Here is an 18,356-nt window from a genome sequence, read left to right as displayed (position 1 = left end):
GTTATCTAGGCCATAATCTTGCTTTCCCTGGAGCCAGTGCCAAAGTGCTCCTTGACTTTCATGTTGCCAAACAGGCTCCAGCTTGTTTTGTCCGTGAGTGACACTGCCCCTTGCAAATGATCTGTGCGAGCAGAGTGCTGAACGAGTCAATTTGGTTCTCTGTGCCAGTGATAGATCTGATCTCACAGGATGTTATTGTGCCAATGCTTTTAGCCAGTAAAATTTTGGGCAGCAGTTATGCAAATGTTCAGATTCATTTAGCTACATGAGTACGCTGGGAAAATCAATGAAATCACTTAGATGATTAAAATTACTCTGTCCAAAGTGTTACTAGCCTCTGTACAGGTCCTTGATCTGTATGGATGGCTTGGCACTTACAAAGATAAAAAAAATGCTTTTTCCTCAAGAGACTTTGCTCTGCTTGAATGCAGAGAAGGTGACTATGAGCAAAGCAAGTTATTTTTCTACTGACATATGTTGTCTCTGTGTCTCTGTTGTAACATCCAGATACTGTCTGTGGGAGACAAGAAAAACTATTATGCCATGCTCAGTGAATCCCTGATACTTGACAGTGTGTTTTCTTTATTTTTAGTATTTCCTGGAGAAGGGTTGAGTCCATCCATGTGCAAAATATTGCAACTGACAGAGAAGGGAGGCATGCATGTGTTTCAAGACATGTGCCTAGGGTGGCTGTGGTTATGTAAGGACTCTTTTGACATGTCCAATTACATAAAACAGTAATACTGGAAAGGAAGGCAGTAAAAGAATGCAGGGAAGGAATCTATTTGCAGCAGTAGAGCTGCAGGTGACAGGAATGGAGCAGAACAAGGGTCAGTAGGTTCCTCATGGGCTGCTCTGGCATTCTGTTTGCCTGTCCAGTGACCCCCGGTGCTGCTGACTTGCAGCAAGTGAAGCAGGAACTCTCCTGCTGCAGCCCCTGTGTTGGACGGCCACAGGCAACCATATGTTAATGCCTCTGCAAGCAGGGCAGAGGAATGAGGCCATGAAGCCTCCCAGTTAATAAGATGCAATCTTCAGAAAGCTGTTGCTTTTGTTACATTTTTAAGAGAAATGTCCTCACTGAGCTGCAGGACACACAGCACGGCCAGTTCTGCCGCTGCAGTGGTAGGAGGGAAGGATGAGTGCTTGCTTAGTGACTCGGTATGTGCACCGCAGAGGACGTACACAGAAATGCCCAGTGAAGCATATGCTCTGGCTGTGGGAGCTCATCCCCCAGGGTAGGATCCGTAGCGCTGATATCCCTGAAGATGACAGATTGCATTGAGAAAGGCTTTTCTCAGTGAAAAAGAAGCTCAGAATTGTCTGGGCAGGCAGTGGACTGTCAGCCCAGTCCAAAGGTGGTCACCTCTAGACATACTGCGAGGTCATCGCCGCTAGACCTTCTTCTCCAGGTATTGCTGTTGCTCGGACATCACTGTTGCCTCACTGGTTTAACAGCACTGTGCCTGCTGGCAGGCATGGAGAGGGGAAGGAGGTTTGTACGCTTGGACTATCCTACTGTATTGCAGGTAATAAATTATAGATCTCCCTTGAGAACAGCCACACTGCACATATATTTCATGTGCTTTCACCTATGTCAACCTTTCTAGATATAAGGGCCACACTGCAACCAACCAAAGGTGTCACAGCGGGCCAAATTTGGGCCACAGAGAAAATATTTTGTGGTCTGCCATGCAGGTTCCAATGAGCTCTGCTGTCTGTGCAGCTTGTAGCTCAGGGCATGGTGGCCTCTGTGCCCAGCTCTCGTCGTGAGACTCCTTGGCTTGGCAGTTCTCTGCTGAGGACTGGCTTCGTTACAACCAGATGTCTTCATACGTACACGGCGACCAGGTTCAGCAGCAGGAGGGACCACCCAGGTGGGGGCTGACACCAGATTCGGTGGGGCTTCAGGAAGGTTGCCTGCCTGGGGAAATGCACATTTACCAGCTCACCTCCTCTAGGCCAGCGGCTTGCAGGTGAGTCCAGCTTTGGTTAGTTACCATCGGGATGACCTGAGGAATCCCCAGACTGCCCACTCATGCATGTAAGCTTGAAACGGTTTGTGTATGTCTCAGCATCGCTGAAAACACAGTGTAGGCTAGCCAATTTTAATGCATTTCCAACAGATGGTGCTGCAATGCCACCAAAAGCTAAATGCATGTAAGGAAGAGAGGTTTTAGAGAGCCAACCATACTCCCCATGCTTTCCCCCTCCCTGCTTTCCTAGTTGAATTGCAGTGCTTCTAATTTTCCCTACAATGATCCGCACAGATGTTCCCTGGCTTTAGAGTTTATTCCTAACAGCTTTATGTTATTTATGTTGCCCAGACCTCAGGGGAGGAGTGCCTCAATAGGACACTGCCTAGAAGGAGCCTGCAGCTCTTCCACTTCTCCAGTCCCTTGATCTAATCCATCTGCTCTTGCAGCTGAGCTGTCACCCACTGCAGACTCATGTCAGCCTTGACATGGGCCCCACTGCTGCAGTCCACGTCTTGTGATGTGGGAGAAGCTGTGCCACTGCCAGCACATGCCATCAACACAGAGGCTTCAGCCAGCTGCTTCTTGTACCATGTGGTTAAGTGTTAGGTCAGTGGCAGCCCTCTTTCTGTCTAAATATTATTTAAGTTGTTGAGTGCTTTCTTGAGACAGGGGCAGGGCTTTTGATGTCTCAGGGTGTTGAATACTTGTGGGTTTTAGGGCTGGCGGCAGCAGGACCTTCACTTTGAGCTGTAATGAACAGTCGTATTGGCAAGGGAGCCACCCTTGTGTTGATGGGATGCCTCTATAGATGCTGTTTGTCTCCTAGCTTTTCCTTATGTACTCCTTTAAATCTTCCACTCCTACTGGAAGGCTGGTAAGAGCCTGTTGCATTGACCTTACCTGGGAGATGTTTCCCTGGCTCTGTAGCCGCTGGGGAGCTCAAAAGAGCACCTAACACCTGCAGCCTGGGGAAAGGCAGCCTCTTCTGCAGATCAGGGCCTGAGCACACTAATTGGTCCTAAGGACCCTGATCTGTCCTCACCTGGGCCTTCCCCTTCTCCCAGCTGTGGACTGGGGGCTCTATTTAAGGTCAGCTCGGTAGTTTTTACACTTCCCTGAGTTATTTTGTAGGATTGCTGGTTTCTGGCTCAGTCACAAGCATGCATTGCTTGGCCAAGGAGCTGCTTCATTGCCCTGGACTCATATGGTAACGTCAGTTCTTGCCTGAACCTGGCTGTGAACTCTGCAACCACCGTGCTCAGGTACTGTTTCTGCATGAACTTCCCTTCCCAGCAGGTCATCAGGTTGCTATCCAGCCCCCTTTCTGGCTTCTGTCACCAGAAAATGTTTCTGAGATTAGTTGCACTGCAGCCTTGAACAGCCTCTCAGAGCCTCCATCAAATCCACTTATTAACAGATCCAAACAGCAGGTGAGGCATTGATCAGAGCTGATGATGCTCTGCTGGTTGGCCAGGACATCGATCTAAATGGGCACCTCATCTTTCAGACCCAACTCCACTCCCTCAGAAAAGGACAAATTCAGTTCTCGGTATTTCAAGGCTATGAAATGAAGTGATTCCTTTTCATGTCACTTGTTCAGGTTGATTTCTTCAGAAACCCAGGGGAGCCCTTGAACAAATACACGATTAAGTGACCAGTTTGCCTAATTGATGCTGACAGTAAAATTTGATCCCATCTCTATGTAGAGGAAATAATGTCAAGATCAATTCACCCTAATTTAGTTGAAATTACCTGGTTGCACTTTGGAATACTGAGAACAGTTTGGCTTTATTCTCACGTTAATATTTTTCTAGGGGATTCAGTCTCATTGCATTCAGAATAAAAGAGTTGAATGCTGTATGCAGTTTAAAGAACTGTCTGTTAAAATGATCCTGAATTTCTTGGGCTGAAGTACCATCCCGGGGGGAGAGCGCTGGTAGCAGTGATGGTTTTATTGTGCTCGTGGGGCAGGCCGAAAGCTCAGCGAGGCAGCTAGTCTCCTTTGTTCTGCACTTGGCCTTTGAGCTGTGACTTGTAGCACAGTGGGACCAGTGGAAAATCTCTGCTCAGCTGGGAATAGAGCAGTAATTTGTCTTGAGACAGCCTTTGGCACACAGGACAGCTTTCAGGACAACCAGGCTGCTTTGTCTTTTTTGCATCCTGCCCTTATGGGAGTAGTGGTGAGCCACAGCTGTGGTCCTGGTGGGGCTGGAGTTTCACTCTGCCTCCTGGTTTTGGGGCTTGTGCCCCTGCCTGTATGGATGCAGAGGAACACTGAACTCCTATGGAGCTTTGCAGGTGGTCCTGCTCGTGCAAAGCACCACAACTCTGGGGCTTGCTTACACACCCTGGCACTCTGCAGACCTCAGTGGTTGGGATCTTGGCTCCTTCATCCAGGATTGATGCTGTTTACAATCCCAGAGCAACTGTGTCATCATTCATGTGGCTCTGCTGCAGTCATCTGAGCGATGACTCCATTTGTCACATGCAAACCTCCCACGGATGGACCTGTCGGAGGTTTGCCTCTCTGCTGCCGGTGTCATTGCAAACTCATTTCCTTTTGGCCTGGCATGCCTGCACCAGTCCCCAAAATCCAGCCCTGCAGCCCCTCTTAAAGATGTTAAGCCTGTGATTCAGGGAGGTTTGGCAGCTAAATTACATTCTGCAGGTTTTTAGACCTGTAAGGTAGGTTTTTAACCTGTTATTTGTGTCTGATCTGATTCCTGGCCATTCGTGGTACTCCTGGAGGGCTGCAAGCAGTGGCTGGCTGTTATGTGAGGGTGCAGTGAACTTGGCCAAGGTACAGTGATGGGGTGATCTTTCCCTCTAAACCAGCAGACACTGGGCTGAAGGCAGGCAGCAGGAAGTCAGCTTACAGTCTGCAATCGTGGTGGGCAGAAACATTTCCACGGCTGCCTGAAGCAAGCTGGAGCTCAGGGGTTTTGCTCCTGATGGATCCCTTGCTTGATCACAACCTGTGCCAGTGTGGGATAGATCCCATCCCATCAAGGGCTGTCTGCTAAGAGACCTAGGTTGGACCCCAAGAGAAGCCAGTTTGCCCAAGAGGGTGTAAGAACAGCAATGCTTGGGGGAATGTTGGGTTGTCCTGCGCTGGGGCCGGTGGCACTAGGTGGCACCATTGAATTAGGAGTGAGAAGGTGGGAAGTGCAGGGCTCGGGAGCTGCCCAAGGGGACTGGGAGAGGGAGCGTCTCTCAGGGCCATGGTCAGGGCAGCCTCCTGCTGGGGCATCTGCCACAGCTTTAGGCTGTAACTTTCCCGTCACAAGCCCCTCGTGCTCAGAATAATTAACTGGAGACCAGAGCTGCACTTTGTCCCTGCCTCCCTGTGCTGTCTGTCCTTGGAGCTTCTCCCCTGCTCCCCCCATCCCGAGGAGCAGGGGGCAGCTCGCAGCAAGGCTGGGGACTGCACCTTGACCTCAGCAGGGGCAAACCACGGCTGCTGAATGTCGCTGCCACCTCTGCATCCCTCCCGGCACCCCACGCTCCTGCTGAGTAATTAGCTCTTCTGGCAGCAATTTGCAGCAGTGGGAAGGATATTTTTTCCTTTACCTGCTTGACTTTCTTTCTATTTCTGACTCTTTCTTTCTCGCTTCCAGCATTACAGGGGCTTTCCTATGAGCTCCTGCTTTGCTCAAAGCCACCCTGTGCCCCCAGAAGTTTCCATGGACATATTTACAATGACACAGGCACCACCAGCAGCAAGAGCTGCTCCAAAAAATATTTTTTTCTTACAAGATATTTCGATTAAAATATATTTTAATGAAAGTATTCCCTAGAAAATCTAGTTTTGTGGAAGCAGAAACCAATATTGTCTGGGGGTATTTTGGTAGTAAATATTTAACATCAGAATTTCCCTGTAGGAACAAAGCATAAAGTAATGAAAAAATAGAGCTGAGGAGGGATAATAGACTGCACGCAGAAAATTCAAGGCTAATTATCAAAACTAATTAAAATGAGAAGTTGCTCTGACTAGCGATTGATTAGAATTTGCTGTTATGAGGACAAACATATGCAAAACATTCTTTTGTCAGGGGAGAAGTCATTAGACACAAATTGCGTTGTGCTTCTGCCATGAGCTGTGGGAAGCATGCTGGGGGGCCGGGGCTGCCCAAAGCTGGTGGTGACAGCACCAGCACAGGGCAGGGGGGCCTTGTAGCCCTGCGTGCTAGTGGGCATCACTGTCTGGGAGCTGGCTGCAGGTTTTTAAGTTTTTTAAGGCAGTTGCACCTGTCCTAAAGAAAAATACTGCTCATCTGTGCTGACTCAGCGGGGTGATGCTGATGCAGGGCCTGTCAGTTGGCGGGGCTCCGTGTCCTCTGGGTTGTGCTGCTGGAACCAGGGAATGGCTTTGTAAGCCTGGGTGTGATCCTGGAATGATCTTCCAAATCTGGGTGTAATCCCATCCTAGGAAAGTGGGTAGCTTGTGCAGGGGCTCCAGTGCTGTGTGTACACAGACCTTGGGGTACCTGTGGGGCTGGCCCAAGGTGTCTGTGAACACCCGAGCATCTGGGCAGTGTGGAGGAAGCTCTACATTGATAGCCCAAGTGGAAATGAGCTGCAAAGCTGGTGGCCAAGCTTTTCCCTGTCTGGGTTTGTCCAAGTCCATGTACTTCCCTGATGGACCCAGAAAGCTGGGTTTCTGCCCAGCTGCCCCCACTGATGCTCCCTGCAGTAGTGCTGGGTGGCCATCGAGCTGGGAAACCCAAACTGGTGTTGGGTAGCCCGTGTATCTTTCCCTTATATGCTACTGAGCAGCCCCAGAGCTGCCTGGGTCTGACTCAGTGCAGTGTGAAGAATCTGGGACTGCTGCTGCTGTTACTCTAGGCTGAGGTGGTTATATTTATTGCATAAATACATTAGCCCATTACTCATTATACTACTGTAAGTATAGACTTACATTACCTTACACTTCAGCAAGCTTTTCTTACTCAGGTTCAGGCTTGTCCATCTTCTGAGAGTCACTGTGAGCTCCTGCTGCCTGGCCCCGTGCTGACCTAGACTTGCTCTCCTGATGCCCCTATTTGGGAAGTACACCAGTGGAAATATGGTACAAAAAGCTCCTTTCCCTCTAAAATATAAAATATGTCAGTGTTTTAGAGCAGTTGCTGCTGTTGATGTCAGTGCATGAATATATAGGTTAAAATATGCTCAGTGTTTGCCTTCTCATTCAGAAAACGTGTGGCAGAATAGCTCAGGATGAGTAAGCAGAAGTTTTTGGCAGTTGTAGTTAAAAATGTGGAAAGAGATATGGCATCAGGAACTTTTTAAAAACAACTTATGCTATCTCTTTAATGCTATGGAGCATCAGTTAATGCTTGGAATAGACTGTCATGTCAGGGCCATGATTAGGCAATTTCTCAGACTTCACCTGTCAGCAGGAAGATATGTGCTTTGCATCTCTTCCTAAATAGTTCACTGGAACTTCATTTCAGGGAGAGGCAGATCAAGTTTTCACTGTTTAGATGAGGGGCACTTGAGAAACCAAATGGCAGAAGTGATAAAAACTGGTGTGTGATGGGGGAGATGCTGCAAGGGACAAAGCTAGACAATCAGGTGGGGGATGGAGAGGATCTGAAATGAGCTGGAAAAATAATTGGCATGGTTTGTTCTTCCTTTCTTCCTATTTTGCTCTTTGTTCATCCCCTAATTGGTTAGTCAGACTGACCCATTCTTGTACCAAAAGGTTATTTCATCTCTGAAGTGTAGCAAAGGCACTGAAATCAAAACTGTGCATGCTGGCAGGAGTATTTAATGCTTCTTGGTGTTAATGACACTGGCTGGCAAGGCTGAGTGTAACATTTCTTTCTGTAGCTGTTATTTTAGAGTGAGTTTGAGCTTGCTGAATGTTGCCTCCTTGTCCCAGCTAACCTGAGCTTTCCTTCCTGTGGTGCAGGTCCTCTTCATGGTTACATGGATAGGAGTAAGCCTTAGCTTCAGAGTAGGGATGCTCGATGGAGACCCAGGGGATGGAGGCTGGGGAACACCTCCTTCTTGCTGTACTTTCTGAGAAGCAGAGGCTTAGGGTGAGCATACCAGAGGATAGTTCTGTAACCTGTTCTCTTCAGCACCAGTACCTGTGTTGTGTGCCTATCTCTTTTCTGAGCTTTCCAGGCATTTGCTGAGTAGCGTGGCCAGCAGCAATCACTGGCCTGCTTCCTCCCCCCCTTGGGAGAAGCATTGACAGTGAGTGTCTTGCAAGCTGCTCTTTTTACTTGTACAGCCATTTGCTACCAGAGGGCATGTCCAGGAAAGCTGCAACTCCTTAGATCCCCTTAGGTGAGAAGCTTTCTGCTGGTGCTGTTGAGCAAAGAAATGATGTTGAGCATCTCCCCATGGGTGGAAGGTGATCTTTCAGCATGGTGAGGCATGGAGCACATGGAAGAGAACTCTTCAGGAGCCGGTGTGCGAGAGCTGTGTTCAGTGGCAGACACTTGTTTGTGTTGCTCAGGTGCCCTGAGGTCTCCTGTGCCTTAGGTAAATGAGCTGATACTGAGGTCCCTGGGGACATGTGGGGGGGTGACAGGTCTGACAGCAGGTGGTGCCTTACCAAAACCACCCAAAGCTCCAGGCATCTGTCCCAGTGTGGCCATGGAGGTGCCAAGGAGAGCATGAACAGTTCAGCTCCCACATGGAGTGCAGGGGTTGGAGTCTGGCATTAGCCTTAGCAGGGTGTTGCACAGCACGGATGTCCCAGTGTTTCAGGGTAAAGAAAAAATAAATAATGGTCTCATCAAGGCCGGGGTTTCAAAAATATCCTGCCTTCCACTCAGGCTCTGTTGCACTGAAATAAATGGTTCAGCAGGCACCTTGATCTGCCCAGAAGCAGTCTGTGCTGCTGAAAGTCTGTACTGCAAATGTTCTCTGTTCTCTGCATTAAGATGTCCCATTTTTCCTTTTGAATAGGAATGGGAAATGGGTGAAAAGACCTTGAGAAGTGTAATGCTGTGCTAAGGGCCTGTCAGTCTGGTCTGAACTAGGGTGCATGCCATGATTGACATAGGAGATGGGCTGCCCATTTGGGGGAGGTTCATTGAGAGGTCGCACCTAATTCAGTTATCTCACAATTGGGGAAAACAAAACAAAACAAACAAACAAACAAAAACAAACAAAAACAAACAAACAAACAAAAAAAACTTTCTAATCTGACTTGGTTTGACTTTCCCACTGTTTCAATGTGCACCAATTTGCTGAGTATTGTTCCGTGTTGCACAGTCCATCCAACGCTGCAGGATTGTCTTCTGATTCTCCTCATGGTAAAGTTCTTTACGGGGTGCTGCAGTACAAGTGACTCGATTGTGCCTTTTAATATTCAGCCCTGACCCTCTACCCAGGTAGCAGTGGGAGCTTTGTTGCCCCAAGCCAGTTTGTGCTGCAGGAGATGACCTGGATGGGAGCGGGTCCTGGTGCTGCTGGGCTTGGTCCCAGTACAGGGTGCTGGCCTCTGGGGCCTGCGCTCCTCCTGTTGTGATGCTGGGTCAATAACTGGCAAGTGCAGGCTGGCTGCCCAGCTTTGGCTGGTGTGGCCATGTTAACCTGCCCTGCCTCTACAGATCCGGAGCCCAGCATGGTGCTTCAAGGGCCGCCCTGTGCTGCCATGAAATGCTTCCAGAGGAGCTGTTACAGCTTGCTGGACCTTCTGTTACGGTACCTAGCAAGGGTGTTTTCTTCAGCTTGTTTCAGGTGGGTGTTTTACTAAGGGCTCGTAACAAACCATAAATAAACTTAAAGCTAATGGCTACAAGAGTGGTGAGGTAGGTAAGTCTAGAGGGAGGGAGGTGAAAGATCCTGGTGAAGAGATTGTGTGCTGGAGGGCAGCTGCTGGCAGAAACCATTAAGGGTCGATCTTGATGGCTTGAAGTCATACATTAATGAGGTGACGTGATGTTATGCTGAGGAAGTTTCTTGATAGAACAAGGGGATTGCAAAGGAGGATTGGGATACCTCACCTCAGGGAGGACTGAGCAGAGGTGAAAGGTACTGTGCTCCTCAGGCATCTGAGCCAGGGTGCCCCAGCCTGCAGCAGGAGCTGTTACACTGGGCATACAGCATGGGGGTTTGGATCCCCCTTGGAATTTCTTATGATACCTGCATGAGGAGAAGTGTGGGGCAGCAGCCGGCTGAGGAAAGCTCAGCCATGTCCAGGCTTTAGCATCTCTGTGGCTTCAGGAAAGGGAACAGGGCTGTGGTATCAGCTCAGGTATCTTGCATGCTGCTGCCTTGGACTGGGCTGATAAGACATGACAGCTGATAAAGGGCTGTGCTGACAGGTGAGCACATGCTGTCGTCTGGATATCTGCTAGTTGGAAATGGGAAGGGTGCTGCTGTATCACCAGATCTGTGAGGCCCAGGAACAACTTTTGGGCAGTACTTAAAAGCAAAACCTCAAAATGCCTCAGAGCTCATGTTCCTGATCCCCATGTTCCCCCTGCTGGGCTGCTGGCTTCTGGGGACAGGGGACCTAATCCTGCCTGTGCTGTTCTGAGCTGATGTCCTGCAGGCATGGCAAGCACAGTAGGGGACAGCTCTGGGAATTTTTCTAAGGAACTTTGAAGCTTTGGTCCTGACAGCCTTGGCCAAGCTGAGGGGTGCATGGACTTACCTGTGGGTGCTGAACTGGTGCTCTGCCTGCTTCTCCATCCTAAATCCTGTGCACTCTCATCTCTGCGCCCTGGATCAGAGCACTTGCCGCATGTGCTTTCAGGCTGCTGGAAAGCTTGGTGGTGATGCTTGGTGGTTCCTTGTCTGAGAGGAGTGGTGCTGAGCCCAGGGGGAGAGGTTATATCTAGCCTGAAGCTGGCTCTGTGCTGCTGAGCCCTACCCGCCTGCTTAGCCTCTTTCGTTATTCACTTTGTGGTATCAAATCACAAAGGGATGAGGGAAGCAGAGTCCTTTGTGCAAGTGGCCCACAAAGCCAGGCTGCCTGAAGTGCTGATGTGTGTCTGAGAAGGGACTAACCTTTAGCCAGGAGATCTGAGCTTTATCAGAACAGCTGGAGCTGTTCTAACAGGTGGCTCCCCTGGGCAGTGGCTGCAAATGAAACCAATGTGTGCTGGTAATTGCAGATGCTCATCTTGCACTGGGAGCTAAAGTCTTCTAAGGGATCAAGCGACCCCCTGCCTTAAGTGTGGCCAGCGCACGGCAGGTCATAGCATGGCAATGCAGTTAAACAGAAGGTGTAAGAAGTGCTGTGTGAGCTTTGGCTGTTGCTAGTCATAACGTGGCTCACTGTTTTTATTGTAGGAAGAGCTCAGTGTAAGGGAAGAGGGCTTAAATGCTCCTGGTGCTGTGGCTGGGAGGTGGGATGTGTGCAGGTCACTCTGTCCTGACTCTGACACCCCGGGGGAGGTGGAGAGCTTGCAGCTCGTGCTAATACCAGAGCTCTCTGGGTGCCTTCCAGAGGGAGAAGAGAAAAGGGGGAGCCCCAAAACTGCTCCAGTGTTAATGAACTATGGTGTTTCCTTTGTTTTCTGGATTTGCTTTTCTTGCTGAGCCTGAGTATAAATATAAATCAAATATAAATGCTTGTGCATTATAGTAATGTCTAGTTTTGCCCACCTCTTCCCAAAGTCACCCTGCTGTAGTGTGAACCCCATCATATTGTTAATTAGGAATGGATCAGTGTGCCTCTGATTAAAATTCTTCTTACTTCATGCCTTTTAACTAACTACAGCGTCTTTGGGTTTGTGCCAGCTTCAGTTTTATACCTTTGAAGAATCTCTAATCTGCACAGCACAGACTGGCCAATTATTTCCTTTATAAACTAAATATCCATTGAATCTTTTTGTTGCTGATGAGGATGCTCCTTAAAATGAAGTCCATTTTTCCTCCATCTTTTGCTAGGGTAGAAAATACCTGGGATGTACTATCAGCCTTATCCCAAGTGTGTGGAGAAAAAGTGATGGAAGAGCAGCTGTTGAAGAGGCTCCTTTAGGCTGAATGCATCCAGGCTGGAGCTTCAGAGTGAGTTCACAGCAGAATATCTTATCTGGAGGGGTCGGATGCTGTGCACAGGTTTTTCTGTTAATGCATGTTGGAAATGCAGAGCAGGGCTGTGACTTTTTCAGGAAGGGTCTTTTGTCTGAGCCTGATCCTGGCTTCTGGGTCAGACCTTGTGTGCCATGACATCTATTGAAGAACAGAACACTGGTTACCAAACACTTGCTGCTTTATCAGGCTCATTATAATTTTATAAGAGCTGAGCCTTTGGGACATTTTTCCATGTCACCTTTGCATTTTGGGAAAGGTATTAATTTTCTGCATGGAGGAAAAAAAGCTGAGATTAAAGCAAAACCTGGATGATCATGACCACCTGACAGAATCTCACATGTCTTTAAACAATCTTTAAACTATGGAAGATTCTGCAGCTTTGGTTCCAAACTTGGTCTTTCAGGATGTTATTTTCAAAGCTGTAAAAGCAACTTCTGTTCTCTTGCATTTTGGTGTAAGCAGGTCTGTCCTCATTAGCACAGAGTTATTCTTGTTTCCCTCTTGAAGGGGTTGTGCCATAGCAAAGTGGCTTCACACAGATAGAGCATGAAAGCTCAGATGGAACCCAGTCAAAGGAGCGGTGCTGACCTGTGGAAAGGTGTTTGTAAGTCACTTGTGGATGTCCTTGCTTTGTTTGGTGTATTACTGAGAAGCAATGACCTAGTAAATCTCCTGAGGTTCTGGTGACACTTCCCAGAACTGATACTGGGTCTCTTTATAAAAGTGTGTGAAATGCATCTTCCTAACAAGCTTTGCTTGCCTTTGTTCTTCACTTTCTGGTTGTAACATCACATCAAGAAATAGCAGTCAGTGTCTGACCCACTTTAGGTAAAGCTAAAGCCAAGAAAATGCATTGTCATCTGTTAAATAACTGTAAGGGGGAAGCCAAAGGAGAAATAACATCCTTGTTCTTCTACCAGCCTCAAAACTAATGGTACTAATATGTTTCTCTCCAGTTCTGCCACAGGACAGTAGCTCTGCACTTCTACAAGGATGTCAATCAAAGTGCTTTGCTGCAATAAACAATAGCTCCAATTATCTTGACAGCTGATGGCAAGAGCTAGGAGGCTTAAAACTTTCCCAGAGGAGTAGGTAAGATGAGAGCAAGCAAACAGAGCTAATAGTCTCCTGTTGTACTGCCTTGATGAATGGGGAGCTGACATGCCACATCGGTGCGGTGGGTCTGAGGGCAAATAAGAAATGGTGTCACTGGAGGGCTTCTTCCCTGAGCAGAGCCAGCTAATTTACTCTCAGCAGCATGACTGCAGCAGAGACCAGCACAAGGTAGCTTGTCAAGAACCTGCCCTGCTTCCCAGGTGGGCTGCCTGCTGTTCTGCCTGTTGTATTAATTCCAGCTCAAGGTAGCTCAAAATGCGCTCAGGTGCGGTGCTCGACTCTTACTTGAGTCATGCAGTGTTCCCCGGCTGTTAAGGGAGGCGGTCAGGGGGTTAAAGTGCAATGTTTGCGGTATCACCTTGAACATGGGCTGTTCAGCCTTCCTCATCAACAGAGGAAGATTCCCAAACGGATTCCCAAACGCTGATTCCCAAACCCCAATATGTGTATCCTTGTGGGTGTTAACATCTTATATTACAAAGCGCTGCAACTGGGTGGTGGGATGCTTATTCTGCTATCTTTTATGTTCTGTATGGATATCCACATAAAACATGAAATCCCTCCCAGAAGTGAAGTCATCCTCAGCAGCGGTCAGCTGAGGAAGCTGGGAAGACACATTTAACAAGGTGCCTTTAGCAGACTTAAAATAGGTCTGAAAATGCTTTTAAGGTCCTGGAAAGACTTATGTCATCTTGCTGGGGCACTGGGGGCTGTGTAGGGGAGGAAAGCTATATGGAAAGATAAAAATGGAAAGTAAAATGGAGGGCAGTTCTTATTTAGCTGTTACTGATCATTTTAAGTGTTTTGGGGGCTGCAGAGATCCGGGCTTTTCATTTGATTATAGCACGGAAAAGGTAGTTAATCACACGAATGTGAACCTTGTGATGCTTTTAAATAAACAGTACATACAATTTGATGTTTGTGGCTTATAAGCGCTACAAGCTTTGTTACTGTCTTTAGAGCAGGGATGTGTGGTTTATAGATTGGTGGTCAGTGGTGCTCTTAACTGAATGGGGACTTGCGCAAATGAAATCTGGATGCTGCTCTGGCAGGAGTGCTGCTCTCCCCAGGAACAAATTGTTCTGATGACTTTCTGGCTCTGCAAAAGCCCTTCATGTGTAAAGCCCTGGAGAAGTTCAAGTTTGTATCTAAAGATGTTTTGGGGGACCCAACTACTTTGACAATGAGACATTTTGTTTTAATTAGAAGGTTTTCTGAACATGTATTTTTGAAAAAGAAACTGTTTCTATAGCCTATATGTGCAAATGATCACAATTGGTGTCTCTGGTATGAGAATTTTATAAAGTTTAAGATGTGATTTGCAGGTAAAAATAGGCATGTAACTGTATTTGTATTGCACGAAATGTTCATAACCTAAGAGCATGTCTTATACTTCATTACTAGTTCACAGTAACATGCAAAATGTATAAATTCACAATGTGTTGGTGTGCGTCAGCTTGTTAGAAGTGGGCCTTTTCCAGTTTGGAGGGAGATGGGCAATAGGAGAGAAGAAGCAGAGGGATGGTTAGGGTGTCAGTGGGTGGATCTGCTGGTATCTGCAACGCTTCCAGTCCTCTGAGTTAGTGGCTCTTGAAGCTGGGGGCATCAGCAATGCTTCGGGCTTCCTGTTGCATGATCTCTGTCCTCCTACCTCCTCCTGTTACCACTTTCCAGAACTCTTCTAGGTCAGCAGCAGGAACTGGCTCATACAGAGAAGCTGAAATCTCTTCTGCCAAAATCTTTCTCCATTTGACTTTTCCAAACTCAGTTGCTGCTCTCTGCAGCTCTTTACTTATCCACTTCTCCTGGCTTTCAGTTCAATTCCCTAAGCTACTTTCTAAAGAAGGGGGCTTTGGTTGCTCTGGCAACTAGAGCCCAAGTACTTTAAGAACTGTTTTTTTTTTTTGGTCCCAGGCTTGCCATAGCTCTTGTGTCTTCTTCATGGAACGACAGCTTGGGTGGCTCAAAAACTGGTGGCAGGGTCTGTGAGCAGAGGATGAGCTGCTGAGGAATTTCTCAAGCTGAAACCATACAAATAAAGATTGGGTCTGTTCTTCCTTTGTGGGTCGTTGGTTCGCTGAGAACAGAACGGGCGCCTGGTCTGATTCCCTGCATTAATGTGCCTTGTTCCACTCTCAATCTGCACTGGAACTGTTGCAGCATCTCTCTTAGGCTGTTGTTACTGTTGACCTTCTGGCTCTGGATGCTGAAGGGTTTCTTGGTAAGCCAGTCACTTGTTCATTTTGATTTGCTTAAAGTTTCTGCCTTCATCTTGCTTTGCGCAGGCCAGATGCTGGTGTGTAGCATGGTGGCAGACTTTTCTTCCTGAGCTCTGTGGAAAGCTCTGCAAGTAGGAGTAATGTAACTGTGAGTGTGGCTGGAGAGCTGGGCACAGTGACACAGTAGTTCCCCAAACCAATAATAGCTAGGCAGCTGCTGCAAAGGTCTAACAAATCAGATGAGTCTTTTTTGCCTTCCTTCCCCCCTCAGGCCTCTTTACAGTAGTTCACAATTCATAGTGAAGATTAGAGTCTTTCACCTTGTGCCTCGTGAGGACATTGTTGCTGGGATGGATGGTACCCTGTATGCTTCAGCATGTGGCTGCTTTTACTGTACGAAAGACCCCGAGAACAGGGAGGTATTCCAGTAAATGTTAAGTTTTCCCAGAGAAATGGAAACTAGCCAATGAGATGAAACATCTTTCCTACCAGCACAGGGAGCGGAACGGAGCAAAAAAGGGTGGCAGGGAGAAACAGGAAAGAAAAAGCAATTAAAATGCAGCCCTTTCCTAAGGCCATCAACTAATGTAATATTTGTGTGAAGCAGTTAATGGGGCTGAAGTCTGGGCCCTTACTGTGCTGGAGGCAGGCAGAGGGTGATGAGGGCAGGCAGGGAACGTACAGAGCAGACCCCAGCATCCCCCAACAGCAGCGCTGTTGGTGACAGGTGTGTAACCATGAAAGTGGCTGGGACCAGAAGTGCCTCTGACTTCTGTTCCCCCACTGCTGTGTGGTGTAATCCTGGTTGCAGGGCAAGCCTTTAATCAGAGGTAGCAGCTTGTATCCTGTTCCCAGTCCTGCAGCGTCACCCAAGTCTCAGTTCTTGACTTTCACCTCTCTCGGGTGCAAACATGGCAAGAGGAATCAAATTTACAGCCACAGTCCTACTGCCAAGGACCTTCTGCCTTGGGTTTTGTTCCTTCCAATTTGTTCTCCTCGCAGCCTTAGCTACTTGCTGCTGCCAGTAAAATGCGTGCTGTCAGTGTCTGACCGTGCCAGATGCAGCATTTGATTTCCAAAATGATTTTAAAAGCTTAATTTGTTTTATTCTCCATTAAAGAAAACTTTCCTCTGTAAGGAGGACATAAATTAGGATTTGGGGATGAAGAGGTCATACACAGGAAGGCAGAAGCTCTGACTTTCCCGGTAACCTCAGACAGGGACTAGCCCTGTGCCCTATTGCTGTTGTGCTGTTACAGGACCAGCAGCAAGTCTCACCCAGGTCACCTCCTCTTGCCTAGACATGGGATCAGTGTTTTCTCTCAAGCTAGCCTTCCTTGATCATGGGTATTCCCACCTCTGAGCTTTGGGTTTGAGATGAGCCTGGAGGACTCAGCTGCACTCCTTTAAGGAGAGCTTTCTTGCTGTGCTCACCTCTCTGTGCCAGGTCCTTTGAATGGGTTTACAGATGGGATGGACAGCGTTGCCTTGGACCTGCCATCCAAAAAGCTTTCCTGGGCTCTGAGATAGGATGACTCACACATTTAGACTTCTGGAGCCTGACAGAGCTGAAGAGCTAGCATAGTGCACTGGTTGGGAAATGTCGCATGAAGCTGGAGACCCAAGCACTCGAGGAACATAAGGACAGATGCTTCCTAGATTTTTCTTCCAAGCAATTTGCAAGCATGTGACTGTTTCATGTTCTGTGAGAAGGACGTGGGACACGTAAGTAAACACGTGAAGCAACCACTGGAACTCTAGCTCTCTCCTTAAGGGTTTCCCACCTCCTCTATTTCTATCAGACAAAACTCTTCCATCGAAGTGGTCCTGTCCTATTTGAAGAAATTTAGCCCATCCGTTTCATCTCACTAAAACAGACTTGCAAATTGGGAGCATTTGGCTGAATTAGCTTCCTGAGTAGAATCACAGGGTTGCTTTTCATTGGAAAGAGTGGCCGTGGTTGTTCTCATTTTTATTCATTTATTTTTTACAAGGTGAGCCTTTTTTTTTAAGAGGTGCTGGTATAAGCAAAGCTGACTTGCAGATGAAAACTAATGAGTGAAATTACTGCATTAATGAAGAAAATGCTACCAGCAAGTTGTGAAAAATACTTTAATCATAATGAATAGGTCAAAATTAAAACTTTAGTGTTTTAAGAATTAAGTTTAATATTGGTTATGGCACATATCTATATGCTTCAAAGTACCTGCATCAGGGCTGTCAGGAGAACACAGCACTTCTAGTAACTTTTACGATGACACATTTATCAGCTTTGATCTGGAGGGGCTGTTATGATCAGCTTGTCTCATCCAGTATAAATAACCAGTCCCATAAGAAGTGGATTGAGATGTGACGTGACATGGTGCAGCACGTTATCCACGAGACAGGTTACAGTTTGGGGCAGCTGCTTCACAAGGTATTTCTACTGTTCAGCCAGTCTGGTTTGTATTAAGTGAAAGCTTTCTCAGAGGTTCCATTTATCATCCCTTTAGAGCACTGCAGACCTCCTACAAAATAAAGGCCAGTGAATGCTGTCTGGTGACTTTTTCCATCCACCTTGAGCTACAGGCTACTTTCCAGAAATACTTGATTGCGAGATACTGTCACCGCCTGCAGAGGCCAGGCGGCAGCAGGTGAGCTCCCACAGGTTGCTGTGGTTTTCTCTGTTCTCAGCTCCCCCATCCCTGCAGAGCACCTCTTTCCCGTGTTCTGCTCCGTGGGGATAGACTGGAACTACTTCTCCTGGGAGTGTCCATTTTGTCTTTAAGCTTCCTTCAGAATATGCCTGGGACATGAGATATGATATACCCAAAGGTGATGGGTGCCCAGGAGCTACGAGTGGGTCTGTAGCACAGGATGTTGTAATGAGCAACTTCTACAACACAGTTTGAGGATGGATGTGAAGCCTGTGGGCAAAGCTGATAGCTTGGCAGGGATATGAACTTAGAAGGTGGCAGCTTTGACTTGCAAGGGCTCCGCTCCAAAGCTCTGATGATGCATTGTCGGGCTGACTGATGTTTGTGGCAGTGAAGTG

At 47.6% G+C, this 18,356-nt stretch overlaps 1 protein-coding gene across 4 annotated transcripts in view; it reads left to right on the top strand.

Moving 5' to 3' along the window:
* Positions 1-18,356, top strand: part of IQCK (IQ motif containing K) — a 183,673-nt gene that overhangs the window by 75,266 nt on the left and 90,051 nt on the right. For 3 of the 4 annotated variants that reach the window (XR_004754539.1, XR_004754541.1, XR_004754540.1), the window contains exon 10: positions 6,933-7,047. The gene's annotated coding sequence lies outside the window, so the exon portion shown is untranslated. Of the gene's footprint in view, positions 1-6,932; positions 7,048-15,017; positions 17,271-18,356 lie in introns of those variants that run through there. The other variant, XR_004754538.1, reaches the window with a different exon arrangement.

Source organism: Oxyura jamaicensis, chromosome 14 (assembly GCF_011077185.1).
Source record: "Oxyura jamaicensis isolate SHBP4307 breed ruddy duck chromosome 14, BPBGC_Ojam_1.0, whole genome shotgun sequence".
NCBI classification, from domain to species: domain Eukaryota; kingdom Metazoa; phylum Chordata; class Aves; order Anseriformes; family Anatidae; genus Oxyura; species Oxyura jamaicensis.
Note: the sequence above shows the minus strand (reverse complement) of the source record. Positions and strands in the feature narration are given on the sequence as shown.